Genomic DNA, 22709 nt, shown 5'->3' with positions numbered 1-22709 from the left:
AATATTGTTTATAAAAATTTAAAAAGATATAAATAAATGGAGAGATATATGTTCATACATAGGAAAGCTCAATATTAAGATCTTAAGATGTCAGTTCCCTCCCATTTGCTGTATAGATTCAACACAATTCTAATACAAACTCTAGCAGGACTTTTTGAAGAAATTGACAAGCAGATTCTAAAAATCACATAGAATTGCAAATTATTTAGAATAGTGAAAACAATTTGAAAAGGAAGAACAGAGTTGAAGGACTAACATTACCTTAGTTCAAGACTTATAAAGCTACAAAAATTAAGACAATGTGGAATAATATTGGCAAAACATGGATAAATAGCTTTATAGGACAGATTAGAGTCCAGAAATATGGGCAATTGATATTCAACAAAAGAAATATTATAGAGAAGAGATTGTCTTTCCAACAAGTTGTATTGGAATAATTAGATATCAATATGCAAAAACCAAACCAAATCAAAACAAAAACCTCAATCCATGTCTTGCACCACTACAAAAATTAACTCCAAATGGATCCTAGAACTAAAGTTGAAACCTAAAATTATAAAACTTATAGAAAAAGCTTGGAGAAAATCTGTCTGACCTTGATATAGGCCAAGATTTTTTAAAAATAAAAAATCTGATATATTTATCTTTATCAAAATTAAGAACTTCTGATCTTTCGAAAAAGCAGATAAGGATTAAAAAAGAGAAGGAAAAGATAATTCACAAAGTGGTAAAAAGATTTGCAACTCACATATCTGGTAAAAGAATTGAGTCCAGACTAAAGAACTTACAAAACTTAATAATAAGAAAATGAACAACCCAATTATCAGAAGAACAAAAGATTTATTCAGACACTTCATCAAAGAAGATATACAGATGGTAAATAAAGCCCATGAAAATATGCTCAACATCATTAGTTATTAGGGAAATGCATATTAGTACCACAATGAGATGCCACCATATAGAATTTTAGACACAAAATGTCCACAGTTGAAAAGAATGGCCATTCCAAGTGCTGATAATGATATAGGGGCAAGTGGAAATCTCATACAGTGCTATGGGAATGTGGAATGGTACAACTTTGGAAAAAAGTTTGACAATTCCTTAGTATTTTAAACATATACTTGCAACAACTTCTGACACCAACTACAATGTAATTCTGACTCTATCTGTCTGGAGTTATGAAAGATTTCATAGATTAGGGAGACAGTCCCCACAAGACTACCCTCTGACACCAGCAAGTTTACTTCAGACACCTGCCACAAATTCAAGAGTTCCCAGACCAGCATCACTTCTTATCAACTGGTTTTAAATTTGGGAGGTCCCCACCATCCCTTCAGGTTCAATAATTTCCTAGAATGACCCACAAACTCAAGAAAGTGTTGTACTTAGGATTTCAGTTTCATCATGGCAAAAAGGATATGAGAAAGCAGTCAAAAGGAGAAATGTATAGGGTGAAGTCTAGAAGGGCCTCAAACCCCAAGTGTCTGTGTCCTCTCCCCATGGAGTTGTGGAGTCAGTATGTGTCACCTTCATAGCACAGCCAAGTATATTACCAAACAGGGAAGCTCACCCAGGCTTTCGTGACCATTGTTTTTTTTTTTTTTTTTAATTCAGTTTTATTGAGATATATTCACATACCATACGATCATCCATGGTGTACAATCAACTGTTCACAGTGCCATCATATAGTTGTGCATTCATCACCCCAGTCTATTTTTGAACATTTTCCTTATACTAGAAAGAATCAGAATAAGAATAAAAAATAAAAATAAAAAAGAACACCCAAATCAACCCCCCATCCTACCCTATTTTTCCTTTAGTGTTTGTCCCCATTTATCTACTCATCCAACTACACACTGGATAAAGGGAGTGCGAGCCACAAGGTTTTCACAATCACACTGTCACCCCTTGTAATCTACATTGTTACACAATCATATTCAAGAGTCAAGGCTACTGAGTTGGAGTTTGGTAGTTTCAGGTATTTACTTCTTGCTATTCCAATACATTAAAACCTAAAAAGTGTTATCTATATAGTGCATAAGAATGTCCACCAGAGTGACCTCTCGACTCCATTTGAAATCTCTCAGCCACTGAAGCTATATTTCGTTTCATTTCACATCCCCCTTTTGGTCAAGAAGATGTTCTCAATCCCACGATGCCGGGTCCAGATTCATCCCTGGGAGTCATATCTTGTGTTGCCAGGTAGATTTACACCCCTGGGAGTCAGGTCCCACGTAGAAGGGAAGGCAGTGAGAACACCTGCCAAGGTGGCATGCCCACTGTTTTAATGGGGATTTCTTTATGATTGATTGACTCAGTGCCCCGGGGATGAACTCAGTCACCAGCCCCACTCCCATCATGGAAGTTGGATGGATATAATAGTGGCTCAAAACCTCAACCCTCTAATTACATGATTAGTCTTTCTGGTGTGGCCAGCCTCCACTCTTATTCATTTCAGTTAGCATGCCTAGTTTTATCAAGTGTGGACCAAGCCCCACCATGCATTACAAAAGACGCTCCTACCATGGGAAATTCCAAAGATTTAGAGGGTATGTCCAGGAACTGGGAAAAAGACCAGTCAAGTTCTTTATTATGCAAAAACAACCCTGTGATATGACTCAGTCATTCCACTCTTAGATACTTATCCAAGGGAAACAAAGGCATATATCCATACAAAACTTGAGCATGAATATTTGTAGCAGCTTTATTTGTAATAGCTCAGTTTGTGGTATATCCATAAAATGGACCACCACTCAACAATATAAAGGAATGAACTATTAATATACAAAATAACAAGGATGAATTTCAATACAATTATTCTGAGTGAAAGGAGACATACAAAAAATAAAGAACAGTAACTACTGTATAATTTTATTTATATAAAATTCTAGAAAATTCCCACTACTCTATAATAACAGAAAGCATATCAGCTGTTGCCTAGGGATGGAGAGTGGGAATGGCAGTGAGAGGTGAGAAGAAAGGATTACAAAAGGGCACAAGGAAACTTTCTGAATTCATGGATATGTTCACTATACTGTATTTGTTGATGGTTTTATGGGTGTATTCATAGACCCAAACTTATCAAATATGTGCTATTTACTGTTATGTCAATTATGATTCAATAAAACTGTTAAAAATTTAGTATTTTTTAAAAACTCTGATAATTAGGTATTTTTCTCCTTCCCCCTCTATTCCCTTTTCTCCAAGTGACTTCTGCCTGCAAGGAAAGTGATATCCTGGCAGCACAGGGGGTGCCTCTCCTTGTAGGCTGCCCTTTAAATCGTTGTCACTGGCCTGGGAAAATAATGCAAAGGCCTCTTTATTTATGCCCTTAGGGAAGAGTCAGCAGGTACTGTTGGTTAGTTCATTCATTCTTTATGCCTTTGAGTTCTTACTATATTCCAGCATAGTTCTTGGCATTGAAGTCATAATAGTGACTAAGACAAAAGCCCTAATGGAGTTTAGATTCTAGGAAATGAGACAGACAGGCAGTGAATATTCATATTATAAAGTCCCATGTGGATTAAAAGAAACACATAGCAGAGTAAAGAAATAGAGAGTGGTGGCAGTGTCTGCTTTAGATAGGGGGAATTGGAAGACCTTTTTGAGGAAATGACATCTGAGCAGAGACATGGGGTGAAGGAGCCAAAGAAATATGTGGTAGAAGAGTGTTCTGGAAGATGGGACAGCAGGTCTGCAAACCCTGAGATGAGTGGATTGGAGCACTTGAGGAAAACCTAGGAAACTGTTGTGACCAGAGAAGAATGGGCAGGATGGGGCTGGGTGAGAAATGAGGTCTGATGGGCCTGGAAGGACTGTATACCTTGTTCTAAGCATGTACAAGGGAAATTCAGGGTTTGAGGAAGGAAGTGACGTGGTCATTCTGACTGCTGCCGGAAGACAAGAATGAACCAACTAGGAGGCTTTGGCGGTAGTCCAGAAGATGGACGTGTGGCTTGGCCTGGAGGTGGTGAGCAGTGATCTGATTCAAAAAATGTTTTGATGTACGGCCAATAGGATTTGAGATGGGAGAGAAAAAGAGAGGGCTTGGGATGACCACAGAGATTTGGCCTGAGTACTGAGTGAATGGTGGTGCCATTTAATGTGACGAGGAGGGATAGGTGTCATAGAGGGTAGGATCAAGAGTTCAATTTTAGATAGTGACAGATTCAGGGTAGTTGGAGAGAGGTAGGAACTTGAGTTAGATTATGGGTTGTATACAGCCATGTAAGTGGGAAAGTCCCTGTGATAGGGATGATAGAGGAAGGAGCTGAGACTCCTTGTGGAAATGGAGATGCCTGATGGCCTCTTAGAGGGGGGGAGGGTAACCTCCAATCGGAGCCTCTTCTCGTGACTGATCTTTTAAGCAGTTCATAATAGCAAGGAGGGGCCATGGTTGGTCTCACCAATAGCACCTGGAGCTCTAAAATCATCCTTCACAACCTTGGTTGGAGTAGTGTGCCTTCTTTTAAATTCTGCTGACAGCAGGTAGAGGGACGAGCAAATGTACGCCTCTATCTGTGGTGCTTGCCATAGCTTTGGCCACAGGGTGCACACATTTTGAGCCCTCTTCAGATTTTAGACCTCTCCCTTTCCACTGGCTTTCTCTATTTTTGCATGAGGGATAATCTGGATCTTCCCCATCATCACCTGGGCTGGCTAGAGGATGTGCTATCCCAGGCCCTGTCTCCTAAACAGCTATAGCACCACAATTCCCACTTTCCCATGAGCACCCCCGTTGGCACAGCACCCTCTCTGAGGCCGTTCCTCCAGGGGTTTTTGATGCCTGGGGCGGGGGGGTGGGGTGGGACGAGAAGCAGGTCCTTTGTTCTTTCTGTTAGATTTTTTTAATGCATTATTTTATTGTGAACTTTAACATACATACATAACAGTGATAATTCAGCTATTTCCATGATTGTAAAATATAGCATATATACCAAAAGGTGTTAACTTTCAAAGCACAGTTCAACAAACAGCTAGAGAGTAAATTTCAAAGAATGTTGTAGGTTACAGTTCCACCATTTCAGTTATTTCTTTCTAGCTATTCTAATGCACTAGTATCTAAAAATATATGTATATTTTTATATAAAGTTTCAGAATTTGTAATCTTTTGTTAAATCCTATCTTATCTGTTGCTAACCCTTCCTCTTATTTAATCACTTTTTCAATCTTTAGGGGTGTCTAGGCAGGGAGCACCCTAACTTGTTCATATTGAAAGGGGGTGTTGACAGCATGGGGAAAGGGGCTGCCTCTGATTGTTGCTTTTAAAGAAGCTGTTGCTTCTGGGTTTTAGAACTTGTCTGGCATAGGAACACTCTGGTGGATTTAAGTTTCTGAGAGAGAAAACTTAGTGAGTGAAGCTTTTATAGAATCTCAAATAGGTACCTAGGTATTTCGGAACTACTTACTTTTTAATCCATTCTGCCAATCTATATCTTGTAATTGTGGAGTTTAATCTAACTTCTTCTATGCACTGAGTGGGGTCCAAACCTGGTAGAAATCCAATCAGCACCAGTTTTCTGTGTGCACTAGGGACTGCCCACCCTGTAGGAGGGGAGCATGACCTGAGCAGTTCAGCAGGGGGTCTGCTCCAGGGCACAGTGGTCCCAGCAATTCCCGGGGCTGTGGGTGGGCTACTCTGGGGCTATGGAGCTGCACGTCTCACCTTCCAGCTCAAATGCACCGCAGTCCCTGTCTACCACGTGCCTGTGAGTCCCTGGGGTTGGGGAGGGCTCCTGGCACTTCTGCATGATGCCCTTGCTTCTTGGCTGTGCACACTGCCGGCTGACGTGGAGGAAGAGTGGATGTGGACACAAGCCTGCCAAATCCTGAGTTCCTTCACGGGGTTCTTGGCTGTGGGGCTTTGAAGGGTTATCCCTCCAGCAACTGCTAGAGAAGGGTGCACAGGGCATGGAAGGCTGGCGCCTTCTGCGCTTGTCTGCTGGCTCCAACTGCCCATCCCTGGCAGTGCTCCAGGCTGAACATTCACTCATCCTGAATGCAGTCTCTCTGCCTCTCCAGCTATGTCCTCACAATGTGGTGTAGAAGTCCCTGCCCACCCAGCGGCGCCTTGGAACTGCTGTTCTGGAGCCCTTTATCTAGTGTTCTACATGGAGGAGGATTTTGCTCTGCCTCTCCTAATCCACCATTTTCCCGGAAGTCCCTGTTAGATTTTAAATGTATCTGGGGGTTTAAAATGCACCCCTACCAAAAAGAAGCAGGTCCCTCTCAGAGTTGCCCACCTACAGCACATTTCTCAAGTACTTCCTGCCTCCTTTTGGGCACTCGTCTCTTTTACCTGAGAGAGCTGTTTTCATCCCCTCTAATTTCAAACCTCAAATATTTGAAATCCATGTTCATTCATCAACCTTTGGTGATCTTTCAAGTCAAAGTCTTTTGGAATTCAAAACAAAACCACTTCTCTCTCAAGGACCAAGCTTTTGAAATCAAAAGTCTGATTTTTCACGGTCTATTTTGAAATTCAAAGTAAAAAAAACAGATTCTTTATCTGGGCTCAGTCTTGCCAAATCTCAGAAGTAACGTATGTCTAATGCGATTAGTGGAGGACAGTGAAGCAGCAAAAATTTCCTGAAATTTAAATTGTATCAGATTACATTTCACCATATTATTCCATTATTTTCCCATTACCATTTGGATAGAATGGAGACTGCAGTGAGGCAGTCGTCCCAGTTCTGTGAGGTCACAGCTGAGGTCACAGAAGTGTTGAAAAGGGCAAGGTTGATAGGGAGTATGGGGTTGGTGTGAGATGGGGCTGAGAGAACAAAGTCTAGGGGGTAAGGAGAGGGCTGAAGTCTGATTTGGGGTCCAGCTGGGTAAGTTTCTGGCCATAATTGGCCTTGTTCCTGACTGGGGATTGGAGGTGGGAAAACTGGGAGGAAAACTTCTCAAACCAGGATACGTCTCTTGTCTGGGTGTTGCTGCTTTGGTCACTTGGCCTCGTGTGTCTTTGATGGTGTCAACTATGGAGTTTTCTTCTTCCCTTAACAAAGTACTTAAAGGCAGGATCTGACTGACCTCCAGGCTATAGTTCTACACTTAGTTGACCATGAAGATTCTGAATACAAGATGGGATGGAGTATTTGCCTGTCTTTAATTATTTATTCACCACTTCCTGTCCTTTCCTGAGAACCCACCCTTCCTCCAGGCAGCCTCTGCCCGGCCCCTTCCAATCTCAGTCAGTTGTTATTTTTTAGTTAGATTGTCTATCTCTTTTTTTACCTACCTTCTCACTGGAATTTCATTGTTACTTAAAAATAGGATAGGAAGGCTTTACCTGAGGCAAAACAAACCCTTGCTTCCTCTCACCCTAATTTTTCTTAATACACATAAACACAGTGACCCATTCAAAACAGACCTGGAACCACTAAGACATCTGTCCTGGTAGCTCTCCAGTGGGTAAGTGCCTTTCTCCTCACCAGACACCTTCTCCTCCTATTCATTTATCTTCCCCAGAGCCTGGGGTTTTCTCCATCCTTAGCTCCACAGTTATTGGTATCTTTTTAAGGACAATGGCACAACATGCTTACCAGGACCAAGAACAACAGGAAAGAAGGACCTCCAGACAGCCAATAAGGTAAATGGGGCTATTTATGATGCTCCAGAGTCCTTAGCTCAGATGTGCTGTATAGGAGAAGATCATCTGGCTGCACATGATCTCTGATAGGGGAAGATGGAAACTTTAATGTACCTCCCCTTCCCCTCCTCCTCAATGGAAGGGACAATAGCAAATCTTTGACATAGGGTGGATGTCAGTCTACAGTTCCTTTAGGATTATAGATGCAATAGGAAACAATGCAAACTAGAGACATTGACTTACTTATTCCAGAGTAGACTTTCTCCTAGAAGACCCTTAGGGCTTCTGTGATGTGACGCAAAGCCATTCATCTGAAACCATTCTTCCCTTTGGTGGATAGGAGGGCTGGAGGCTGCTGCTTATAGCCAAACATGAGATCCAGGCAAGTTAGCCATAAAGTCAGAAAAAAGAAGGGCTTGCTTATGGGTCAGAAAAGGTTCAGAATGGAATTGGGCTTGATTTGAGCCTTTGAAGAATGCAGGAAATGTTTTGAGAGAACAGTTTGGAGGAATCCAGGGAGAAAGAGAGTTAACAGTATCCTCTAGTTTTCTAGACTGCCCATCTTATTAAAGTAAGAATAATTAACTGGGCCTCAAGCCTGAGAGCCAGGGAGGAATTGAGAAAACTGGAACTTGGAACTTGGAGGAAGATGGGAACTGGCTTTAAGAGTATGAATTCTCTTCCAGACAGCTGCAGGACCATAAAGAGAAAAGAGTGAGTAGATATTGGAATCTCTTAGAGTTCTATATGAGAAAGCATGTAAACCACACCAGAATCTTGATTTCTCTGCCGAGGAACAGAAATTTTGGCAGCAGGAGTGGGCAAGACAATATTATAGTTACAAAGGCTTTCACGTACTCCTCCCACAAGTCCTCTGAGGTAAAGATCATTCCTCCTGCTTTAGAGATGAGGAAACAGATTCACATAGGCAAAGAGACTTGCTAAAAGTGTTGGAGCTGGTGCATGGTGAAACTGGAATTCAAGCAAAACTCTTCTGTCTTCTAATTCCAAATTCTTTCTGCTGCCATGTAATTAGGCTTCCGATTACTCAGCTATGAAACAAGTGGGACATATTAACTGAAGCTCTTTTAGAGAAGTCATTAGCATGGAGTAGAATCAAATAGACCTGTGATGGAATTCAGCTTTTCCACTACTATTGGTTAGCATACCAGAGCCTCAGTTTGTTACAGTAACATAGGCCAGCCACAGCTTTCTCACAGGACTGTTTGAGGACTAGATATGTGAATCAAAGCTCCTACCTCAGGGCCTGGTTCATGGATGAGTAATCTTCTGCCCCAATTTCTAGTTATAAATTGCTAAGATTCCACTATAAATGCATATTTTCTACCTCTCTTGTCTGTATTTTTTAGGTTCTCTCTCTCTCTCTTTCTGATATTACATGCTTCCCAACCCTTCCCCCCAATGCTCTTTACCCAATGTGTGAATTATTCACCACCTCTGTTTGTAAGGGTTTGGATTAAAACTCAGCTTGGGTGAAATAACTCCATCTGAGGCCCTGTTCTATTTTTTCTCCCCTCCTCACTCTCTAGGACAAATAGATGGAATCCTTGGGGAGAAGAATCTTTAAAGTGAGGGTTTTTTGAGGGTAAGGGGCAGGGCCTGGATTTTGAGAAAGGAGCACCCATTCTAGGTTCCATGGAGAATCAGCACTCCAGCTGACAGAGTTCTGAGCACAAGCCATCTGATATGATGGCTCCCAAGGAGAGGGACCTGTTTTCCACCCTGTTCTTTGCTATCCTGAATCCATGTTCATCAAGAATCCCCTAATACTGGAGATCTGCGAGGCTCAGTGTCCTCATGGGCTCAGTGTTTGCTCTCTTCAGTGTTCCCCTGACTCCCTGTGCTTACTGGCTTCTTTAGCCTCATATGGAATAACTCATTGCTTCTTCTTACAGTAGAGGCTGGAGAAGCAGGAACCCCAGGCCAGAAATGTGAGAATCCTTGGATTCTGAAGTGTTTTTCCCTCCACCACCTTTAATCCTTTCCAATTTTTTTTTTTTTTTGGTCCCTTCTGAAGGTTCCACCCTAGGGCCCCTAAAACAATTCTAGGAGTAATGATAGAGCCCTCCCCCCTAAATTCTGTTACTAATCCCCTGACCCTTCCCTGATCCCTATACAGGTTTACACAGGGCTGGAAGGTCTAGCCTGGCTTGCTCAGGCTCCACTAGCATGATAGGTCAGGCCAGTGCTCAAGTTCACCTGTTTGTACCCCTCCCCTTCCTGCTGGTTGCCTCTGTACCCTGTATACAGCTACCCCAGCCCCTGGTGACTTTGGAACCAATTCTATTCTATTTAGGAACAGGAGCTGCAGTTGTGCTGCTGCAAGTAAGCAAAATCTTTGAACTTTCTCCTCAGCTTTCCATCCCATCCCCACTCCCTCAGAGGTTGTGAGGGGAAAGAACACTTTTGGGGATAGAAAAAAGACAGCAGTTTGAGAAATAATTGGATCTACTTTCTTAAGCGGGACCTCTGCTGTCGAATGGGTTCAGTGGGGTGAAGGGTGGGGAGTAAACATGATTAGGTAGAGGAACAGTAAGGCTTAATGATAACAACCATCACCGTCACTTCTCCTTCTCCATGCTTTAGGTCCTCAAAGTACTGTCAGAACAGCAAAGAAAGTGAAAGATGAGGCCACAAGTCCCACAGAGGATGGTAGAGGTGGGAGGTGGGGCACTGGCTATCCTTCTGGCATTTTTAGTATAGAAAATTCAAGGATTCTTGCTAGGAGTTGTAGGAATGAGGTTAGTTAGGTGTAGTCACTGCTCTATATTCCTTGTTTCTCTTCAAGTTTACATCGTCCTTTCTTTCAGAAAATCCATAGAAGACACAGTGAGACCACAGGTGGGTAAGAAGTCCAAATGCACTAGCTCCTTTGGGATTCCTGGTTCTTGGGGCAAGGGGAGAAGGGGCTGTGGCCAGGAGACAGAAAAGCTGCCTGACAAGGGCCATAATATTGGAAGGCTTGGAGCTTTGTAGTTCGGGGTGATCTTGACTAGCTGATGGGCCATTGTCCACTAAGACCAGGTAACATCTCCAGTGCCACTACCACACCAGATGATTTCAGGGATAGGCAGGCTGTGTTGGCATTGATAAGCATGGGCAACCATTTGGGTCCGTTTGGACATGTCACTCCAAAGACAGATCATGAAAAGAGCAGGAGCTTTGGGCTGAAGATGACTCAGCAGGTTGATGGAGACTTTGGGCTGTCTGGCAAATAGAATAACTTATGTGTCCATCTCAATCCCAAAAAATATATATTGTGTTACATCAATTCCATGATGTGCCAATTCAGATTCTGTGGGGTAAGAGAAACTTTCTGAAGATTTGTCTCTTATTTCTGCAGGAAATACAGCTAATGATCACCGAAACCTTGTGGGACCAGGTGAGTACAGAGGGGTCATCTTTTGACAGCATGGCGAGAGGTGGGAGAGGGGAGAGAGGGTTTAGGAAGGAAGCAAATTGCTGTCTCCTTGAGCAGGTAGCATTAGCATGAAGGAGCAGCATGCTTCCCTCCATCTTGCTCCTTACTCCTCCAGTCCCGAATCCTCAGACGCCTCACGTCTGTGCATCTCAGGGCCCCTTCCTGACCCCCGACCTGTCCTTGAAGCTGTTACTGTGAGCACTGTTTATTGCAGTATGGTTTTTAAGGGGTTTTAATTCCTCAGTTCTCAGTGATAGCCACAGATTTGAAAGCACAGGTTTAGCTCTTTCTTGTAGGTTGGATGTGATCAAGTTGTGCACTGGTCCCCACAGTGAAGGCTGATGTGTCTATACATTTCCAAGCCATTTTAGATCAAGATACAGATCTTCATTAAAACAATAAAACACAAGCAAAATTAAATTGAATACAACCTTTATTTGGCATCACCCACCGTGAACCAGGCTCTAAAAAGATATCAATCCCTTTCTCAAGAATCTCACAGCTGAGTAGGGAAGAAAGGCATATAAAGAAATAATGCCCCTGAAGCTTGCTAAGTACTTTCACAAGAGTATGGACAGAGAGTCTTGGAAGCAGAGGAAATAACTACTTCTGTTTTCCTACTAATACAGCAAATGCACATTGAATGCTTATTCAGTGGCTAGCCACTGTCTTAAGAGCTTTAAATTTATTCACTCTTAATTCTTAAAAAAATCTTTGTAGGTAGATACTCTTTAGCATTACCACCTTCATTTTACAGATAATGCATAGAAGAGGTTAAATAATCTCACACATAGCCAGTGAGCCTTTGCACTGATATTTTAACCCAGAGAGTCTGGCCTGGTTCTTATCTCCATTACACTAAGCCATCTCTCAACTCAGATTTTTCTCCTTCTTCTTTTTTTTTTTTTTTTTTTTGGTTAAGAAACTTAGATACAAAAAAGTTCAAGAACAATATAACAAATACAGATGTTCCTTCCACTCAAAATTAGCTGTCAATACTCTTATATTTGCCTGGAAACTCTGAAAATAAAAAGAAACACAGCACTACAGACAAAGGTGAGGTCCCTGGGCCACCACCCCCTCCCTGAGTCAACCAATCTGTTGAGTTTGGTGGGCATTCATCCATCAGTCCAGTTTTAAATTCATACACATGTGAATTATATGTATTTGACTAATGTGTATGCATGAACATATATAGTATTGTGTACGCCTTTTTAAAAATTCCATAAAAATAACACATGTGGTTCTGCAACTAGCTTTTCATAAAAAATTTCAGATCTAGTTTTTAAGATCTAGTATGTGGACAACAGATAGACCATTTTACATGCAATATAGTATTTAATTCTATCCTGTTTATTTATTGTTCACATTTTATTTTTTGCTCTAGTTGGGTAATAAGATTGCTTTCAATATTTCATGAACACAAACAATGCTAAAATGTTTATCCTTGTATTAATTGTATGAGAGTTCAGACCTTCCCTCAATTCTCCAAGAACTGACATTATTTGACTTCTAAACTTATTGCTATAATGGATTAAACTTTGTTTAATATTAATTATACTGGATTGCCAATAAGGAATACCCTGTGTTCTTATGTTTATTGATGAGTTGTATTTCTTCTTCTGTGACCTGCCTCTTAATACCCCATCACTAAACGTATTTCTACTTTTTTGTTAAATCTTTTTCATATGTTTGTGTATGTATATATATGCAAACGTATGTATACAAATATCCATATATACAAATTATTGTGTGCATATGCAAATATGTGTATACAAATATTTATATATGCAAATTGGTATATACAAATAATAATAATATACAAATAATGTGTATATATATAAAATTTGGATACTAGTCCTTTGTTATATATATGCTGCAGATACCATCTCATAGTTTTTTTTCCATACTGCTTTTTGCCATATGGATTTATATAGTCAAATTTACTTTGCTTTTTCTTTGTTTTACATATTGGTTGAAAAATTATTTTCTATGTTCATTATCTTATATTATAATAGCTTTATAGTTTGTAAATAATTTTTGCTTTTTATCTATTTGGAATTTATTTATGAATTTTCTTTGAATTTTGGAAATAAGCTTTTGTCTACACAAAGCCAATTTTCTCAACTTTGGTTTTTGAATAGGCAGTTTTCCTTCCACTGATTTGTAACACCATCTCTATCAAGTACCAATTTCCATATATATATGGGTCTGTTCCTGAACACTTTATACAAGAATTTATCCATCTCCACACTGTTGACATTTTGGGCAGGGTAATTCTCTGTAGTGGGGTGCTGTCCGTACATTGTAAGATGTTTAGCAGCATCCCTGGACTCTACCCACTAGATGGCAGTAGCAAGCCCCTGCCCCACACCACATCTACTCCACTTCCCTCCAGATGTGAGGACCAAAAGCCCAAGGGGGTGGGGGCAAGATGGTGTCCCCTCTGTCCCCACCACCAAATCCCAGGGTGAGAACCTCACTGATATATTCATTTATATCTGTGCCAATTTTATGTTATTTTACCAGGCTTTATAAAATGGTTTTATGTTATTTCAAGGCTTTCTATTATTCTTTTCCAAATTGTCTTGGTTATTCCTGGAAGTATGAATTAGAAATCAGTTTGTCATGTTTCATGAAAAATATCCTGATTTTGATTAGGATTTTCCTCACTTTATAGATTAATTTGAGAAAAGTGATCTGGGAGCTCATCTGCTTTCGGAATTATATCTCATGCCTTTACCTTCCCCACCACCCAGTACTGGTTACCCTCTCCTGGCCTTCTAGGGTTCATGACCCCAGAGAGTTCTTCCATTGGGAGCCTAGGCTCTTGCCAATGCAGAATGGTACAGTTTTAGACCCCACACCTGTGGGTGGTACATGCCAAGTTGTCATTCTTGTGCAATTTCCACTGCCTTGTAGAGCAAAGTTGTGAAAGTCTGAAATATAATGGGTTCCGGTCTAACTCACCCATCCAGGTTATTTCTGTCTTTCATGTCTTTGAGCTATTTTACACCTCTATCAATTGCAGAAAACTGATGTTAATGCAAACAGTTCCTGTCCATAGAAATGTGCCCAGCAGGGTGCAGTTGATTACCACCCTGTATTGAATGTTGACTATTTTGACTGTTTTAAATTCATCTGAGCATTTCCTGTCTGACTATAAATTTATGATACTTTTAAATCCCCTTTCACTGGTTGTAACATCTCAATGATTCCATCATTAATTAATGAGTTAAATAAAATCTTTGGTGTGTGTTCATTTTATATTTGTATGAGTGTCAAGATTAAGCCCTCTTTTAAAAATGATTCTCTAACATCCTCTATCCCCACTCAAGAATGTGTGACCCCAAGTAGAGCTGTTTTCAGTCCCTACGTGAGTGGAGAACATGTCCCTCGGACATCACTTTGTTTAAAGTGCTGGAATCAGGCCCCGATTCTTAAGTGATCCCCTGCTCACAGCTATGTATTGTCACTACATTTCTGGTCCATGAAAATTTTCTTTTGGTATTTGAGTAAGGATTTATAGTATTTTATCATGTATAATAATTTAGATAATATTTATTGATTTCTGTGTGGCAAAAGGGGGCTGCTTTTAGCAAGTTTCTACTTCCTTCTTGATCCAGAAGTCCATATGGTTCAGTTTTATGGCAATTTTAAAATGTAAAGTAAACCCTAGGAAGAATAATTTTATTTATTGTTTATATTCTACACATTTAAAAATATATCAGTCTAACATTTTATTTTCCAAATGAAACAAATCCTAAAACTGAGTTCTGAGACTCCTAGCCAAAGCAAAAGGTTATCATTTCATAAAGAAAGTAATTATGACATTTTATGATCAGGGATAAAAGTTTCCTAGTACATAATTTTAAAAAATTAACACAATGGATATTTATATAAGGTCAACATTTTGGGCAATGTTTTAACTTTTAAAACAACAGAAAAATATTTTTGAGATAATGTCTTATATCAAGTCCAATAAATCCAAGAAAGTTAAACATATAGTGTTAAATCAAAACAGTTTTAATAGGAAAATTTAGATTGCCAGGAAAGCATGTTGCTTTCTAGGGATCTGACCGTTCAGAGTCAGAGTGTAGGAGCCCTCAGGAATAGGTCTAGTAGGTGATCCCTCTCAAATGTCTGTTTTTCCTGATAGTATTTTAAAAAGAACTATATAATGAATAATTTAAATAACCTCAGTACCTTAGGGCAAGTACTGAGAAGCCATATACTGTAATTCTCAGATGATGAGGAGGCAAAGTTAATATTCTCTTTTGAAAACGAAAGACCATCACTCCATTTCTGAGCAGAAAGGAAGTTACTCTACTTCTGGAACTGCTCAAATTTCCTGACAAATACTTGATTGTGATCTTTGATTCATGCATCAGAAAGCATAATTTTCTGAAAGATTTGGACCTTCCAGAATGAGTTAGCCTCAAAATAAACCCCTCAAAAATGAAATGAGTCAAACTGATAAGTGGGGCAGTGAGTTCCATCCATTTGAATGCCCAGTTGAGTTCATAGAAAGTGACTAATTTTTGTATAATTGCTACTGAACTGTTGTTTCTGAGAGTAACACACCAACTGGCCCTATTGCTTCTGGAGGTCTTGCCTGATTGTGACTGGGATCCTGTCATTAGCCTAGAGGAAGATTGGGTTTTTTTTTTTTTTTTTTCAATTGGCTATGGCTGGAGGACATAATCAAGTCATTAAAAGACATTAATATTGGCTTAAGTTATTCATATACAGTTTCAATAGCTGGAACACTCTTCTGCTTTGCATGATTTGTAGGGGAATATTGCCTTGTTTCTAGGGTATTTCTACCTGTTTGAATTTTCTTTAGAATATTTCAGTAAAGATTTTACAGCAGTACAAATCCCAGATTCTATCTGTGGCATCAAAGGCTAACAATAAGCTTTGTAAAGTACTTCAAAATGTCTTACATATCCCCAAATCTATGATAATTATTTGAAAGAGAATAATGGCCAACAGAACAAAAGTATGACTGGAGCTTTCCTGTTCTTTATTTAGTTTATTAGATTAATAAACTCAGACCTGCTATTTGATAGATAGTTCTAAAGTGTTGAGTAGAGTGCAAAAGAATAATAAGTCTGCCCTTTCTGTGACCAGGGAAAAAGACTATTTTGATTCCATACCAAGGGAGCTATACCTTATTTATAAATAAAATTGTTTATTTTAATTTGGTTTAAAGAGCCCTAGTTGAAAAAAAATGTCTTCCTTTGTGGAAGATTGTTTAACCAGATGTCCTGTAATGAAAGAAATTCTTTAATTCTGTCAAGGCAGAGTTTTGGGATCTGAAAACTATGAGTTGGAAGTTAGAAATAGGCTCATGGGCTCATCAATGGGAATTTGTGCCTTCTGTCTTCTAATTGAAGCTATGTCATGAGTAATAAGTCTCAGAATCCATATTATTGGCCTTGTTTTTTAAAAGTTGCTGAAAGCAATTTTTAAATTTAGAGATTTCAATTTAATGACTTTTTTAGAAGCTTCTAATTCTATAAACCTTGATGCCTTGTTTACTTTGATAAAATGTTCTTGGTTTCCTAGCCATCTGAAATGCCAGTTCTTAAACATAAAAATGGCAGATTTCAATTTATATTTGAGTGGTATATGAGTGCAGAAGCTAGTCTTGCCCATAATATGGCCAGAGCAGACTGTTGTGAACTTTTATAGAACACAGTTATTTATTTGGGGTCCATAAGAAGCCTTCCCACAAATTACAGCTATTTCAACAACCCAATCTTAACTTTCTAGTGTGTACATTTAAATTCTTACAATTGAGAAAAAAGAGCAGATCACTTTTGCACCTACAGTATCAATTTCCCATATGGAAATGAACAAGAAAAGACTGTTCATTAAATCAATGACTATGGCTTTTTGATAAAAAGAAATGATAAAATTCTCCACAGCCCCTCCTGCCAGTCCCCATTGAACAATATTATAAGAAATGAGTAGTGTGACCAATTTTTTGTATTACCTATGATTTTCAATGAGTCCTCCTAGCAGTTTTTATGAAAATTGTCTTCTTGATTAAATGTTATATATTGATATAACTATTTCATGTTCTTACAATAATTGCATTAGCTAAAAGTGAGTTGTTTATACAAGGGCCAGAAGACCATTTTGTTGGGAACCAGTAATTTTGTGATACCTATAACATAACAAAAGTTGAATTTGGGGCTGAGAGGCAATAAATTGCTAACTGGCACAGTCTACCACTTTGTTCAGCTTCCAGATGCATCCTTTTACAAACACTGGAACTCCCAAATATCAACAAAGAAACTGTATTTTCAAGAAACAAGATACAGCTATCTGTCTTAAAGCACTCACCGTTTCCCCAGAATGAGGCAACAACAGTCACTGTTGTTATTATGACCCCAGCCAGGTCACAAGCAGATGTATATTTAGTTTTATATGAAACAAACACAGCTTGTTTTCTAAGTGATAATATGATTTTACACTCCCTCCAACAATGTATGAGAGTTCCAGTTGCCTTATATCCTCACCAATATTTGTTGTTATCCTCTTGTGTACTATAAATAGACAAATGTTGATGTTAACAGCTATGCTTAGCTTTAGAAAAAGGACCAATTAAACAGAAATAAAATATAATAATAGGTTTCCTTACATGTGACTTTCACAACCCAGTCCTCTTTGAATAACTCTTCCTGTTATTTGTTATACTCTCTTCCTGTTTGTATGTTATTTGCCATATGGAGAAACGATGGTCCAGAAATGTATGCAGAGTGGAAGTCAGTGGGATTTATTGCTGGAGTTAGAAAGCCATAGTTTCTTAACAGTTATACTCTACAGTCTACTGGTGAGGAGTTTAGATAATTCAACTCTTTATATAAAACCCTTTGTAAATTATAATGTGACAGCCTGTAATATTAAATTTTCTCTTATTTTGGTCTTTTATCAGGTGCTGACAGCTTTTAGAGATATACAAAAGGAGGTGAGATTAAATTTTGATTCTTTAAATTTCCTGGCCTCACCACTTGCCCTTGTGCCCATTTTTTCCATAGTCTACTGGCATGCTGACTCTGTTCAAGGTTTTAGCTTCATTTTTTTACGTATGATTTTCCACCTTAGACTTATAAGTTCAGGCAGCTAAGGCAAGAAGATGCCTAAAAATTCCCTTGAGGAACTTTGATAATATACAGAGAAAACTGTATCTATCAGAACGTCTCTCAGCAAAAATACTCTATGTTAAAAATACTCTATATTAAAAACTGAGACATTGAGATGGGGGAATCCCTAAGCGATATGTTTAAACTGCCTGATTAGGAGAGTGCGTTCATTGACTGCTGGGAAGTGCAAATTAGAGGCCAGAGCTAAACTTCTCAGAGTAAATAGAAGCAATTCTCCTCCTCCACTTTTCCTCCTTGAAGATTTCAATTTCTTTTCTAGACAAACACTGATCAAATATTTAAACAATATAGTCAAATATGCACTACTTATTGGTCTGCCCCAAATGCTGAGTTATATTATCTTGCCAAAAATGATGTCTTGTCTTGGTTGTACCAAGCTCAATGCCCCCTCTTATTTTCTTGCTCTCTGTTTCAGTGTAAGCAACAGGTTACCAGCCACACAATTATTTATTGACAGACTTTTTACATAGGCTGTAAACATAGGAAAATGCATAGCTTAGGGCAAGTACAATTATAAAACCAGAGTGAATGGGAAATTCCCTTACAGATTTCTTAACTTTTTCTCCTTTATATAAAGACATAATTTTGCTAATTAGAATCTAAATATAATATGAGCCTTGTTTGGTCTTAGAAACAGTAGCCCCTTCTTCCTAGCTGGGGAGGAGTGATGGGCAAAGGGATTGAGAAGGCATTGAAAATAAATGCCATCTATTTCTCTATGTGGACCACTTTAAGCCTCTGAACTAAGGCACTTTCTCTAGTCCAAGAAGCCATATCCTTTATCTTGCTGCTACATCTGGGCCTTGTGATAGATGTGGTCTACAGCAGTCTTTGCCTCCACCTGTCTGCAGGTAAAAGGGGCACAGGATAGCAATCAGAAGTCTATTTTCATCCAAGTTTTCCTCTGGGGTCAGGGTGCCTCCACCCTTCCCCAAACATCAGTCCCCTGAGGCTTGGGGTACGTCTTGTCCATGGGAGAAGCAAGGTCATCTGTATGTGGGACTTGTGCATGTTGACTTCCATCTTCTCAGGGCCTCCACATGAAGTTAACAGTCACTTCTGACACCTACTGTGCAGAAGCTCTCTTCTGGTGTTTCCTGATGGAGTCAATCAAACATGACCCTGACCCTCAATGATCCCCCAGGCTCGTGCAACAAAACAGACGCTGCAGTCCAGCAGACTTATAAGGGTGTTTTTGTACTTATTTACTGCAGGAAGAAAGCCAAGCAGAGACCCCCCAGAGTAAGGCAGAATTAGAATGTACTTCCTGCTGATTAGGCAAACATGAGACCCAGTCCTAGGAATCCTTGTGCAAAAAGGTCATTTGGCCAGCTCTGGTGAGCTCAGGAAACCAGAGGGTATCAGCTGCAGCTATTTCCTCTGGAGTAAGTGAGAAGGATTCTTTTCAAGGTTCACCTCAGGTCTTTAAATGTTCACAACAGAGAAACACTGAAGGCTCAGTGAGGAGGCGGAGAGGGCCATAAAAAGTAGAGCAGAACAGCAGGAAAGAATAAAAGAAGTGAGGTCATTTTTTAGTAGTTATGATTGTAAAGAATGAGTTGTGTCTCTCACCCCTAAAAAGGCCACAAACTGCTTCTATTTATTTATTCATTATTCAACAAACATTTATTAAACTTATGTTGTATGCAGCATGTTGTATTAAATGATTTGGTGTGAGGGATAGAAAGAAAACACAAATTCTGCTTTCAGGAATCTTAGAATTCAGTACCATTTCTAAGAAGCCCATCTTTCCCAAATAGTCATCCCTACATTTGACCAAGTCTATAGCTGGTATATTGAAGGTCCAGAGAATGGCCTTCTGAGTCTCTGACTCTCTGAATTCTCATTGTTTTTCAGCTTCAGGAAGATGCTCGGATTCGAGGTAAAAGATCAGTATTATATAAGGTTTGGATAAGCCAAGAGTAGTAGGAGGGGAAAAAGGAGTTCATCCCAGTCCCTTCTTGAGATCTTCCTTTCAGCTCTTGGTTGAACTCTTAACGCCCAGCATTGGTTGGCCATATTTACTGTTCTTTCCCGGTAGCCAAATCTCTTCTGCTACATTCTGCAGTGGCCTCTCTGACAGGCCTATAGGACCTCAGATCCCACAAGTTCTGGCCCCTCCCAATTGAACTGGCTCTACTCCAAACTAGGGATGTGAGCTTAACTCTTAGGAAGACATTTCCAGGTGCCTGTAACTGGATGACCCTCCCTGTGTCTACTTCAGGTATGAACAATTGCTTCATGACCCCTATGTCATCCGCACCAAGGACTGGGTAAGTGGTCTTCCTACTGTCTCCACCCGGATATAGGTGTGGTGGCCAGGAATATGGCTAGCTCTGAGCCTTGTGCCATCAGAAGCCTGTACTTCCCATACATGCCTCTTCACCAAGGGCAGGAGGTGGCCCCTACCACTCCCAGCTAATGGTGAACCCCAGAGCCAGGGCCTCCTCCTCCATCCTCAGCCCCTATCAGAAACCCTGGAAACTCAGGGTCAGTCCTGGACCACTTCCCCGTAGTAGGTTTTGAGAGGTTCTTCATTTAATTAAGGGAATAAGGGAACAAAGAGATAATGACAGGGATGGAAAGAGATAAAGAAGGGGTAAAGAATCGGGGACTTTTTGGTCTCAATAAAAAAGGACTAAAAAGAAAAGTAATCAAAAGTGGGGAGTCCAAGTTTCCCAACATTGGGAAATGTCAATTTTTTCTCCATAAGAGCAAAATAGAGAGAAAAAGGATCAGGCAGGCTCACAACACTTGGGATTTAATTTAGACATTAGGAATAACTTTCCAATTGTGACAACTTAGAAATAGAGAACAGAGTGATCAAGAAAGACGGCAGCAGCAGGTGCTGCAGCGGACTTTAAAAATAAATACAATTTAAAAATAATCAGTTTGACATCTTTCAGCTATTATCCTGTTTGAACCAGAAAATGGAGAAGATGAACTCCCTAGATCCCTGTTTGACTAAACTTTGTCTCTATTGGTTGGTTTCAAAGAGTTGGCCATAGTAAAATCATTCCTCTTAAAGAGATAGATCATTATGCTTTAACTTGTTCAGTGCTGCTGTCATGAAAGGAATAACTGATAGTTGATTTCATATTTACATAAATTGTAAATGCAATTCTTTAAAGCTTTTACAAATGAGAAGCACTTACTATTAATCAAAGCCCTTTTAGAACTGTGGTCTTACTTAATTTTAATGTTCCTTTGAGGCAAGCAGGAGGAATTCTACTGATTTTCCTGATAAGAAATAGGCTCTGATAAGGTATATTCCTTCATCTCCTGATGCTCAGCACATACTCTTTCCTGTGGGCCACACGATCACCAAGGAATTACAGCTCCCAGAGTCAGTGACGCCCATCCTCTGGGGGACTGTGACAACAAAATCCGTAAGGTCAGTGGAAGCCTGGGAAGAGGGGTTGAGGGGTGGCAGATCTCTCCCTCATACATCCACAACCTCCTCTTATTTGATGTAGAAGCACCAGATCTCCAGATTCCTGTATGACTCCAAACTTGAGAAGATCACTGTTCAGCAGTGGAGAGCAGTCCTCAGGGGCCCATAAACAGGATGTGAGGACCCAGCTCTCTGATCAATCAGCCTGTTTCACTGGACGCTACACCTACAACTAAGGAAGCAACCCTCCTCAGCTTCTTCCAGCCGTCTCACCCAGATGCCCTTTCTCCTGAGCTCCACCCTGCCCACTCTCACCCCAGTATCACAGAACAGCACCTCCAGGCAGGCAGGTGCAGTCCAGGACAAGGGGCAGTGAGGTGAGAGGGTGGGAGCCAGATTCTCTTGGTCTCTATGATCAAGACAAAGAGCTAAACATGTATGTCTGGTGTGGATAGTTCTGTATAGGGAAGAATGTTCAGGAATCAGGGAAAGACAATTGTGTAGTATAGAGATGGAAAGGTGGAAAGTTTAAAAACACACTAAGGAAGGTGAGGCCCACTTCTAGAAAGTCTTCTGGTAACTTACATTCCCTTTGGGGCTTAATTCTGAATCAAGAGTCAAGTACAGTAAGTTCTGAGAAGACCATGTTGCCAGGGTTTTGATTAATAAAGTACTTGAGGGTATTTTCCCCAAAGGCACTGCTTAAGTCACAGGCCATTTCCTCAATCCTTTTAACTCCCCTACCCACCTTAGGCACACCTGACACCTCATCCACATGGAAGGTAAGGCTGTCCCAGAAGCCCACCCAGTGGCATAGACTAGGCTCACCACATCCTCTATATGGCCCTGTATAGGGCTCACTGGGAATTTCTGGTAAGAACAGAGTCTTAGTGATGGGTAATGGAGAAAATTGGGCTTATATGTAGGTGCCCAAATATGGTGACTATGTATTTTCTTGAATAGTTTCCTTTCAAACATTTTACCCCCTTTTCCCCACAAATCATCAAAATACACGGGATATTCCAAGATTTTGCAACTAGATTACATCTTCCTGATTCCCTCATGAACCTGAAAAAAAAAAAAAAAAAACACACTTGAACTCAT

The sequence above is a fragment of the Choloepus didactylus genome, chromosome 8, assembly GCF_015220235.1.
Source record: "Choloepus didactylus isolate mChoDid1 chromosome 8, mChoDid1.pri, whole genome shotgun sequence".
Classification (NCBI taxonomy): Eukaryota; Metazoa; Chordata; class Mammalia; order Pilosa; family Megalonychidae; genus Choloepus; species Choloepus didactylus.
The sequence above is the reverse complement of the archived record's forward strand: the minus strand, read 5'-3'. Positions refer to the sequence as shown.